Here is a 10,074-nt window from a genome sequence, read left to right as displayed (position 1 = left end):
CAGAACTCACCTGTGCTGAGCAGCAGAGTCATGGGAGACAGTCAAGGACAGAGACTCAAGTATACTGCATGGACGAAGGCAATGGTAAACCATTTCAGCATTTTTACCAAGAAAACTCTATGGATACCCAACCAGAACAATTGTAGATGGAGATGGGGTGTTCTGGGAGAGATTCATTCATTCAGTCATAATTATTGAGTGCTTACTGTGTGCAGAGCACTGTACCAAGCGCTTGGGAAGTACGAGTCGGCAACATATAGAGACGGTCCCTGACCAACAACGGGCTCGCAGTCTAGAAGATACGTCCATGGAGTCGCTATGGGTCAGAAACCACTCGACAGCATAAGAAAAGAGGAGTAGCATGGCTTAGCCCGGGAGTCAGAAGGACCTGGGTTCTAATCACGGCTTCCCAAGAAGCAGCGTGGCTCCCAAGAAGCAGCGTGGCTCAGTGGAAAGAGCCCGGGCTTTGGAGTCAGAGGTCAAGTGTTCAAATCCCGGCTCTGCCACTTGTCAGCCGTGTGACTTTGGGCAAGTCACTTCACTTCTCTGGGCCTCACTTACCTCATCTGTAAAATGGGAATGAAGACTGTGAGCCCCACGTGGGACAACCTGATCACCTTGTATCCTCCACAGCGCTTAGAACAGTGCTTTGCACATAGTAAGCGCTTAATAAATGCCATTATTATTATTATTCCCTACTTGTCTGCTGTTTGACCATGGGCAAGTCACTTCACTTCTCTGGGCCTCAGTTACCTCATCTGTAAAATGGGGATTAAAAGTGTGGAGTCCCATGTGGGACAGGGACTGTGTCCAACCTGAATGACTTGTATCTACCCCAGTGCTTTGAACAGTGCTTGGCACATAGTGAGCACTTAACAAGTACCTTAATTGTTGTGATTATTATTATTATTACTTGAATTAACATTATTTCAAAACATGCATAGCAAAACACTGGTATCAGGCTCTGGGGCCGAACCAGGCGACATTGGAGCTCTGCTGAACTTTGTGCATTCATCCTTGGAGCTCAAAATGAAGGTGAGAAGTAGCATGGCCTGCTGGATAGAGCTTGGGCCTGGAGACTCAGAAGGACCTGGGTTCTAATCCCTGCTCCACCATTTGTCTGCTGTATGACCATGAGCAAGTCACTTTACTTCTCTGTGCCTCACCTACCTCATCAGCAAAATGGGGATTAAGACTGTGAGCCTCATGTGGGATCAGAGACTATGTCTAATCTGATAAACTTTTAATCTGATAAACTTGGATCTACCCCTGTTTTTAGTATAGTGCCTGGCACATAGTAAGCGCTTAACAAACACCACAATTATTATTATTATCATTTTTCCCACAGAGAGTTTACAGTCAGATGTTTTTTGTTAAGCTGTTACTGTGTGCAGAGCACTGCGCTAAGGGCTTGGGAGTGTACAATTGAGAAGCAGCATGGCTCAATGGAAAGAGCATGGGTTCAAATCCCAGCTCCGCCACTTGTCAGCTGTGTGACTATGGGCAAGTCACTTAACTTCTCTGTGCCTCAGTTACCTCACCTATAAAATGGGGATTAAGATTATGTGCCCCACACGGGACAACCTGATCACTTTGTATCCTCCTCAGTGCTTAGAACAGTGCTTTGCATGTAGTAAGTGCTTAACAAATACCAAAGTTATTATTATTATTACAATTCAACACAGTTGGTTGACACATTCTCTGCCCACAGGGAGTTTACAGTCAGATGGTTTTTGTTAAGTGCTTACTGTGTGCAGAGCACTGTACTAAGGGCTTAGGAGTGTACAATTCAACACAGTTTGTTGGCACATTCTCTGCCCAAAGGGAGTTTACAGTCAGATGTTTTTTGTTAAGTGCTTACTATGTGCAGAGCACTGTACTAAGTGCTTGGGATGTACACTATATCAGAGTTGGTAGACATTCCCTGCCCACAAGGAACTTAAAGTCTAGAAAGGCAGACAGACTTTAAAATCAATGACAGACATAGGCTCACTTGGAGGCTGAGGGTGGGGTGAATATTACAGATTTATTACTCTATTTTACTTGTACATACTATTCTATTTTGTTAATGATGTGCATCTAGGCTTAATTCTATTTGTTCTCTGTCTCCCCCTTTTAGACTGTGAGCCCACTGTTGGGTAGGGACTGTCTCTATATGTTGCCAACTTGTACTTCCCAAGCGCTTAGTACAGTGCTTTGCACACAGTAAGCGCTCAATAAATATGATTGATTGATTGTTCTGACGACTTGACACCTGTCCACATGTTTTGTTTTGTTGTCTGTCTCCCCCTTTTAGACTGTGAGCCTGTTGTTGGGTAGGGACCATCTCTATATGTTGCCCACTTGTACTTCCCAAATGCTTAGTACAGTTCTCTGCACACAGAAAGCACTCAATAAATACGATTGAATGAATGAATGAAGTGCTTAAAGGATAAGGATTCAAGTATGTAGGTGATGCAAAAGGGAAGGAGAAAATAAAGATCCCAGGAACTCTACACCCTTTCTCTTCCTCCCTCTCTCACTATCCAGGCACTGTTCCTGCTCCTTAGAGGAGAGGGTTTCCAGTACACAGGATCCTAGGGGACAAAATGACTTCATTTGTTTCCGCGAGCCAGGTTGTTTCCCCAGCTGAAATTTAACAAGAGGGAGTGATATTAATGACGATTTTGACTTATTTTCCTTATGTTTCCATGAGCCAAAATGTTTCCCCGACTGAAATTCTGTGAGATTGCAGGATATCAAAGACATTTTCAACTTATTTTCCTTATGTAACCGCTGGAATATTTCAGAGAACACGTACTCCTTCTATGCTGCTATCACTTGCGATTACTATTGTAAGGGAAGCATAAACCCAAGGTCTGACAGATTCCTCCTTCTTGGCCTGAATCAGTCGATCTTGGTTTAAAATGAAACTTAAATAAAACAAATGTGTGGCTGGTTCAGCTCTTTTCTTCCTTCCTGAAAACTGCTTTTTCAGCCTTTCCTCTTACTTAATCAATCACTCAATCCATTGTATTGATTGAGCGCTTACTGTGTGCAGAGCACTGTACTAACTGCTTGGGAGAGTACAACGTAACGTGTTCTCTTTAACTGGAACTTAGAAGGTTAATACTGGAAAAATGTTGAGTTTTCTGTTATTTTATTTTTCTTTTCAGGGAGACAGCTCTCGTGTCCAAAAAGTTTGGAGGAAATGTGGCTTATAGAAAGTGTGATCCTTTGGTTAGCCTATGAAAATTTCATGGATTCGATTCAGGGATGTCAACTCTTGATTTTGAGTCCAGTGATTAACTTGGAGCATTGAGGAAGGAAAAGAGGAGAGAAAAGGAAAAAACGATAGCTCTTCCCCTTCATTCTCATAGGGTTGGGGCCTAGCCAATCAATCAAAGGTATTTGTTAAGTGCTTACTATGTGCAGAGAACTGTGCTAAGCACTGAAGGGAGAGATTCCTGTCTTCGAGTTGAGTTCTTTTTTCTTAAAATATAGATGAATATAAAGAAAATTTAAGAATTTCAAAATAGTTTAATAAAACAATGTGGTGTAGTGGAAAGAGCATGGACCTTGGAGTCCGAGGACTTGACTTTGGGTAAATCATACTGTTCAAAACAGAGCTCGTATTCCCACCCAAACCTTGTCGTCCCCGTGACTTTTCCTCACTGTAGACAGCACCACCCCATCCTCCCTGTCGCACAAGCCCATAACCTTGGCACTATCCTCGACTCATATCTCTCTCTCTCAATCAATATATTCAGTCTCTCACCCACATATTCAATCTGTCACAAAATGCTGTCGGTTCAATCTTCACAACATCGCTGAAATCCTCCCTTTCCTCTCCATCCAGACTGTGACTACCTTAATCCCAGCATTTATCTTATCTCACCTTGATTACTGCATTATGCTCCTTGCTGACTATCCCGTCTCTCCCTACTCCAGCCCATACTTCACTCGGCTTCCTTGATCATTTTTCTACAAAACCATTCAGGCCATGTTTCCCCACTCCTCAAGAACCTCCAGTGGTTACCCATCCATCTCTGCATCCAACAGAAACTCCTTGCCACCCGCTTTAAAGCGCTCAATCACTTTGCCCCCTCCAAACTCACCTTGCTACTCTCCCACTACAACCCAGCCTGCAAATTTTGTTCTTCAAATGCCAACCTACACACCATCTTTCAGTCTAGTCTATCTTGCCACCTACCTCTCACCCATGTCCTGTCTCTGGTCTGGAATGCCCTCTCTCTTCATATCTGTCAGACGATTTCCAAGGCCATTCATTCATTTATTCAATTGTATTTATTGAGTGCTTACTGTGTGTGTGCAGAGAGTACTAAGTGCTTGGAAAGTACAATTCAGCACCAGATAGAGACAATCCCTACCCAACAATGGGCTCACAGTCTAGAAGGGGGAGACAGACAACAAAACAAAACAAGTAGACAGGTATCAATACCATCAAAATAGATAAATAGAATTATGGCCACCAAGCTCCAGACCCAAAGTTGGGTTTCGGTTTCTGCTAAGCCTCTTTTGACCACTGCAAATCCTAGAAATCCTTGCAAAACCTAGGCAGACTTAGCCTCTCCCTAAGTGAACCTCCTAATGAGGTATTTGCCGATCACTGTGGTCAGCAGAAAAGCAGAACAGGCTGGTCTGCCATCGCTTGAATCAGGGACTGAGGGTCAGGCTATAAAGGACAGACATAACCTGAAGAATCTTTAATAACAATAATGATGAATAATAATTATGGTATTCGTTAAGCTCTTAACTATGTGTCAGGCACTGTACTAAGCGCTGGGGTGGATACAAACAGATCAGGTTGGACACAGTCCCTGTCCCACATGGGGCTCACAGTCTCAATCCCTATTTTACAGATGAGGGAATTGAGGTACAAAGAAGTGAAGTGACTTGCCCAAGGTCATGCAGCAGACAGGTGGAGGAGCTAAGATTAGAACTCAGGTCCTTCTGAATCCCAGGCCTGTGGATGCAGTAGGCCACGCTCCTTCAGGTTTAGGACTTGAGACTTTAGCTCTGTAAATGTGATGTTTATACTTCAGCTTTCTTCACTTGATCAGTTTAGCTCTTGAAGGACTAACTTTATTGAAGCTTCATTGTCTTCCAGGCAAGATGGAAACTCTGGTTTCTCCGGTATGAACCAAGATGACAATAGGGAATCAAGTAGCATGGGCAAGTGGATAGAGCACCAAACTGAGAATTAGAAGGTCATGGGTTCTAATCCCTGCTCTGCCACTTGTCTGCTGCCTAGCCTCGGGTCACTTAACATCCCTGTGCCTTTGTTGCCTCATCTGTAAAATGGGGATTGAGGCTGTTTGCCCCACAAGGGTCAGGGACTGTGTCCAACCTGGTTTGCTTGTATCTACTCCAGTGCTTAGTACAGTGCCTGACACATAGTAAGGGCCTAAGAAATACCCTTATTATTTTTATTATTATTATCATTATTATTGTTGTTGTTATTAAGGACCTAGGAAAAAAACAAGGAACGGAGCCTTCTCTGTGGAGGTTGGGACAGAAAAAAAATACTTTCAATGCTGAATAGAAGTTCTGAGCTAGCAAACCCTTTTCTGGGTCATTTGGTGTTAATTTATTTGCAGGACTATCCAGAAATCATTAAGACAGCTGTTGTTTATCCCAATCTGATATCTTGCTAGAAAAGGAGATTGTTTAGTTTCCCCAGAGCTGGTTTAGTGATTAATCAGCCTTAATGTCAGAAAGTTCTTCATTCTCATGATGCAATTTAAGTCTGTTTCTTCTAGTTCTGTCCTAGACAAATGCGTTAGGGCTTTACCCATATAATCCCCCCAAACTGTAATTATGCCAGGCTTACAAAGAGCCACTTGCTGACTCTCCAAGGGAGGAATATATATGCTGCATAGGAAATGAAAAAGATTATTTTCTTCCTTTTTTTTAAACACTGTACCTTGAGCGCTCGCTGCTTTCAAATATTTATGAAGCAAAGTAATTTTTTTGGTTTTGATTGAGAAGTTCTTAGATTTCTTTTCTTTAGATTAATTCCAACTCTTTAACCTCAATTTGGATATTCTATTTTCCATATCTTCAGTCATTTTTGTTGGTCTTTTCTAGCTCTATTGTATTGCTTTCCTCCAAGTGCTTAGTACAGTGCTCAGCGCACACTAAGCACTCAATAAGGACCATTGATTGATTGACTGACCTGGTTTGCTTTCTCCCTGACACTCTCTCATCATCGTCATCAATTGCATTTATTGAGCTTTTATTGTGTGCAGAACCCTGTACTAAGTGCTTGGAAGAGTGCAATAGAGTAGTAAACAGACACATTCCCTGCCTACAACAAGCTTACAGTCTAGAGGGGGGTGGAGACAGACAGTAATATAAGTAAATAAATGACGGAGATGTACATAAGTGTTGTGGGGCTGCGGTGGGATGAAAAAGGGGAGCAAGTCAGGGTGACGCAGAAGGGAGTGGGAGAAGAGGAAAGGAGAGCTTAGTCAGGGAAGGCCTCTTGGAGGAGATGGGCCTTCAATAAGGCTTTGAAGGGGGGAGAGTAATTGTTGGATTTGAGGAGGAGGAGGGTCGTCCAGGCCAGAGGCAGGACGTGGGCAAGGGGTCATCCGTGGCGAGATAGATGCTTTGCACATAGTAAGCGCTTAATAAATGCCATTATTATTATTATTATAGATGAGGTCGAGGCACAGTTAGCATTAGAGGTGAGGTAGGAGGAGGCAAGGTGTTTGAGTGCTTTAAAGCCAATGGTGAGGAGTTTTTGTTTGTTGCAGAGGTGGATAAACAAATAATGGGGTCCTTTGAGGAGTGGGAAACATGTCCTGAACATTTTTGTAGAAAAATGATCCGGGCAGTAGAACGAAGTATGAACTGGAGTAGGGAGAGACAGGAGGTTGGGAAGTCAGCGAGGAGGCTGTTGCAGTAATCCAGGTGGGATAGGATGAATGATTGTATTAACGTGGTAGCAGTTAGTACAGACCACTGTACAGAGCACTAGGGAGATAATACAACAGAGTTGGCAGACACGTTCCCCACCCACAACATGCTTACCATCAGTGATATTTATTGCGTGCTTACTATGTGCAGAGCACTGTACTACATGCTTGGGAGAGTACAGTACTGAGCCCCCTTTTTCCCCTAGACTGAGCCCCCTTTTTCCTCTCCCCTTCCCTATCCCCCCCCACCCTACCTCCTTCCCCTCCCCACAGCACCTTTGTATATGTTTGTAAAGATTTATCACTCTATTTGTTTTACTTGTACATATTTACTATCCTATTTATTTTGTCAATGATGTGCATCTAGCTTTACTTCTATTTATTCTGATGACTTGTCACCTGACCACATGTTTTGTTTTGTTGTCTGTCTCCCCCTTCTAGGCTGTGAGCCCGGTAGGGACCATCTCTATATGTTGCCAGCTTGTACTTCCAAGCGCTTAGTACAGTGCTCTGCACACAGTAAGTGCTCAATAAATATGATTGAATGAATAAAGTAGAACAGAGATGGTAAGGCAGTTCTTTCCCTGTAGCTTCTGTTACCCCTCTGAGATATTAGTAGACCAGATGGTGACTGGTTGGAAACTTCTGATGCAGGAGTTAGGCCACAACCACTATCACCATGCCTTTAATTTAGTATCTGGTTGAGGTTTCGGGTTTTCGATTTTTGGGGGGGTATTTGTTAAGTGCTTACTATATGCCGGGAGCTGTACTAAGCACTGGTGCAGATACACGCTAATCAGGTTGGACGCAGTCCATGTCCCCCATGGGCTCACAGTCTTAATCCCCATTTTACAGATGAAATAACTGAGGCCCAGAGAAGTGAAGTGACTTGCCCAAGGTCACACAGCAAGCAATGGGCAGAGCAGGGATTAGAACCCTGGTCCTTCTGACTCCAAGTTCTGTGTTTTATCCACTGGACCATGCTGTTTCTCTAAAGCTTGTTCCTGGAATTGGCAAGGAGTAAAGTAAGTAAATTTAATGTTCTCAGTCTGGACCTTGGTCTCATGTAGAGATCCTCTTGGTCTTTCAAAGTTACATTTTAAACCTGAACGATTTGAGATTTTCTAAATGTTTGCCTGCCTTATTAGATAGGCTGTCCCATCACCATATCTTCCTGGTAACTTCTCCAGATCCTCACATATGAGACAAGCATAATTTCTGGAGCTTGAATTGGGCTGGAGGGTGGATGGGACCTCCCAAGCGCTTAGTACAGTTCTCTGCACACAATAAGCACTCAATAAATATGATTGAATGAATGAATGAACAAAAAAGCATGGCCTAGTGACAAGAACTTGTACTTCCCAAGTGCTTAGTACAGTGCTCTGCACACAGTAAGCGCTCAATAAATATGATTGAATGAATGAAGAGCGCGGGCCTGGGATTCTGAGGACCTGGATTCTAAATCTAGCTCTGCCACTTGTCTGCTGTGCGACTTAAGGCAAGTCACTTCACTTCTCTGGGCCCCAGTTATCTCTAAAATGGGGAGTAAGACTGTGAGCCCCATGAGGGACACGGTCTGTGTCCAACCTGATTATCTCATATGTGCCCTAGCTCTTAAAACAGTGTCAAGAGATGCTTACCGCTTAGGGTCATACCTGGAGAGTTCCCAGTACTCTACCAGTCTCGACTACAGGAGAGAGAGTCAAGCAGAGGCATACCCATTCCATTCCTAGCTTGGGCAGTGGCTAGCAAGTGGAAGACAATCTGCTACAAGTCAAAACTCACCTATGCTGGGCAGCAACAGCATGGAAGAGATAGAAAAAAAGCTACAGGGAGAGAGTCACACTCAGAGGAACAGACAAGACAGAGTATCAGAGAAGCCTATACACACTAACACATATGCAGGTGTGATACCTTTAGTTTGGGATAGAGTAGGGATAGGAATCAATCGGTGGCATATATTGAGTGCTTACTGTGTGCAGAGTGCTGTACTAAGTGCTTGGGAGCAAATAAATTCAACAGAATTGATAGACACTTCCCCTGTCCACATGGAATTTACAGTCTAGAGAGAAAGAGGCATTAAAATAAATTACAGATACTGTGTTGAGGGGCTGGGGTAAATATCAAGTGCTTAAAGAGAAAAGGTGTGCAAGTACATAGAATAGAAGAAATGTGGGCTTAGGAAAGGCCTCTTGGAGAAGATGTGATTTTAATAAGACTTTGCAGGTGGGGAAAGAAGGGGTCTGTCAGATGTGAAGAGGGAAGGCATTCCAGGTCAGAGGCAGAATGTGGGCAAGAGGTGGGTGGCGAGATACTTGACATCGAGGTACAATGAGTAGGTTGTTGTGAGAGGAGCGAAGTGTGCAGGCTGGGTTGTACTAGGAAATAAGTGAGGTACGATAGGAGGGGCTGAGCTGATTGCATTCCTTAAAGCTACTGGCAAGGCATTTCTCTTCGATGTGGAGGTGGAAGGACAACCACTGGAGGTTCATGAGGAGTGGAGAGACATTGACTGAATGGTGTTTCAGACAAATGAACTAGGCAGCAGAGTAAATTATGGGTTGGAGAGGGGAGATTCCGAAGGCAGGGAGGTGGATGAGGAGGCTGATGCGGTTCTCAAAGCGGAATGCGATGAGTGGTTGGATCACCACGGTAGCAGCTTGGATGGAGAGGAAAGAGTGGATTCTAGAGATGTTGGGAAGGTAAAAATGACAGGCAGCAGATTGAATACCTGGGTTGAATGAAAGAGATGACTCGAATATTGTTAAGGTTATGGGCTTGTGAGACAAGGACAGAGCAGAGAGAAAGTTGCCCATCCACTTCCACAACAAAAAGAAACTCCTTAACATCGGCTCTGAAGCACTCAATCACTTTGCTCTCTCCTGTCTCACCTTGCTACTCTTCTAGTACAACCCCAGCCCGTAAACTACCCTCCTCTAATGCCAGCCCACTCACTGCACCTCGATCTTGTCTATCTCATCTCAAACCTTTAGCCCACATGGATACAAGCAAATCGAGATGGACACAGTCCCTGTCCCATGTGAGGCTCACAGTCTCAATCCCCATTATACAGACGAGGTAACTGAGGCTCAAAGAAGTGAAATGACTTGCCTAAGGTCACAAAGCAGGTGGGTGGCGGAGCCAGAATTAG

The 10,074-nt window shown here is 43.9% G+C and overlaps 1 non-coding gene across 1 annotated transcript; it reads left to right on the top strand.

Moving 5' to 3' along the window:
• The first annotated feature begins 8,560 nt into the window (after nt 1-8,560).
• LOC119932613 lies at nt 8,561-8,698 on the top strand. Its single transcript, XR_005452359.1, has one exon. It is a non-coding gene; the product is annotated as a small nucleolar RNA SNORA7 (small nucleolar RNA).
• Nucleotides 8,699-10,074: the final 1,376 nt, after the last annotated feature.

This window comes from Tachyglossus aculeatus, chromosome 9 (genome assembly GCF_015852505.1).
Source record: "Tachyglossus aculeatus isolate mTacAcu1 chromosome 9, mTacAcu1.pri, whole genome shotgun sequence".
Taxonomy (NCBI): domain Eukaryota; kingdom Metazoa; phylum Chordata; class Mammalia; order Monotremata; family Tachyglossidae; genus Tachyglossus; species Tachyglossus aculeatus.
Note: the sequence above shows the minus strand (reverse complement) of the source record. Positions and strands in the feature narration are given on the sequence as shown.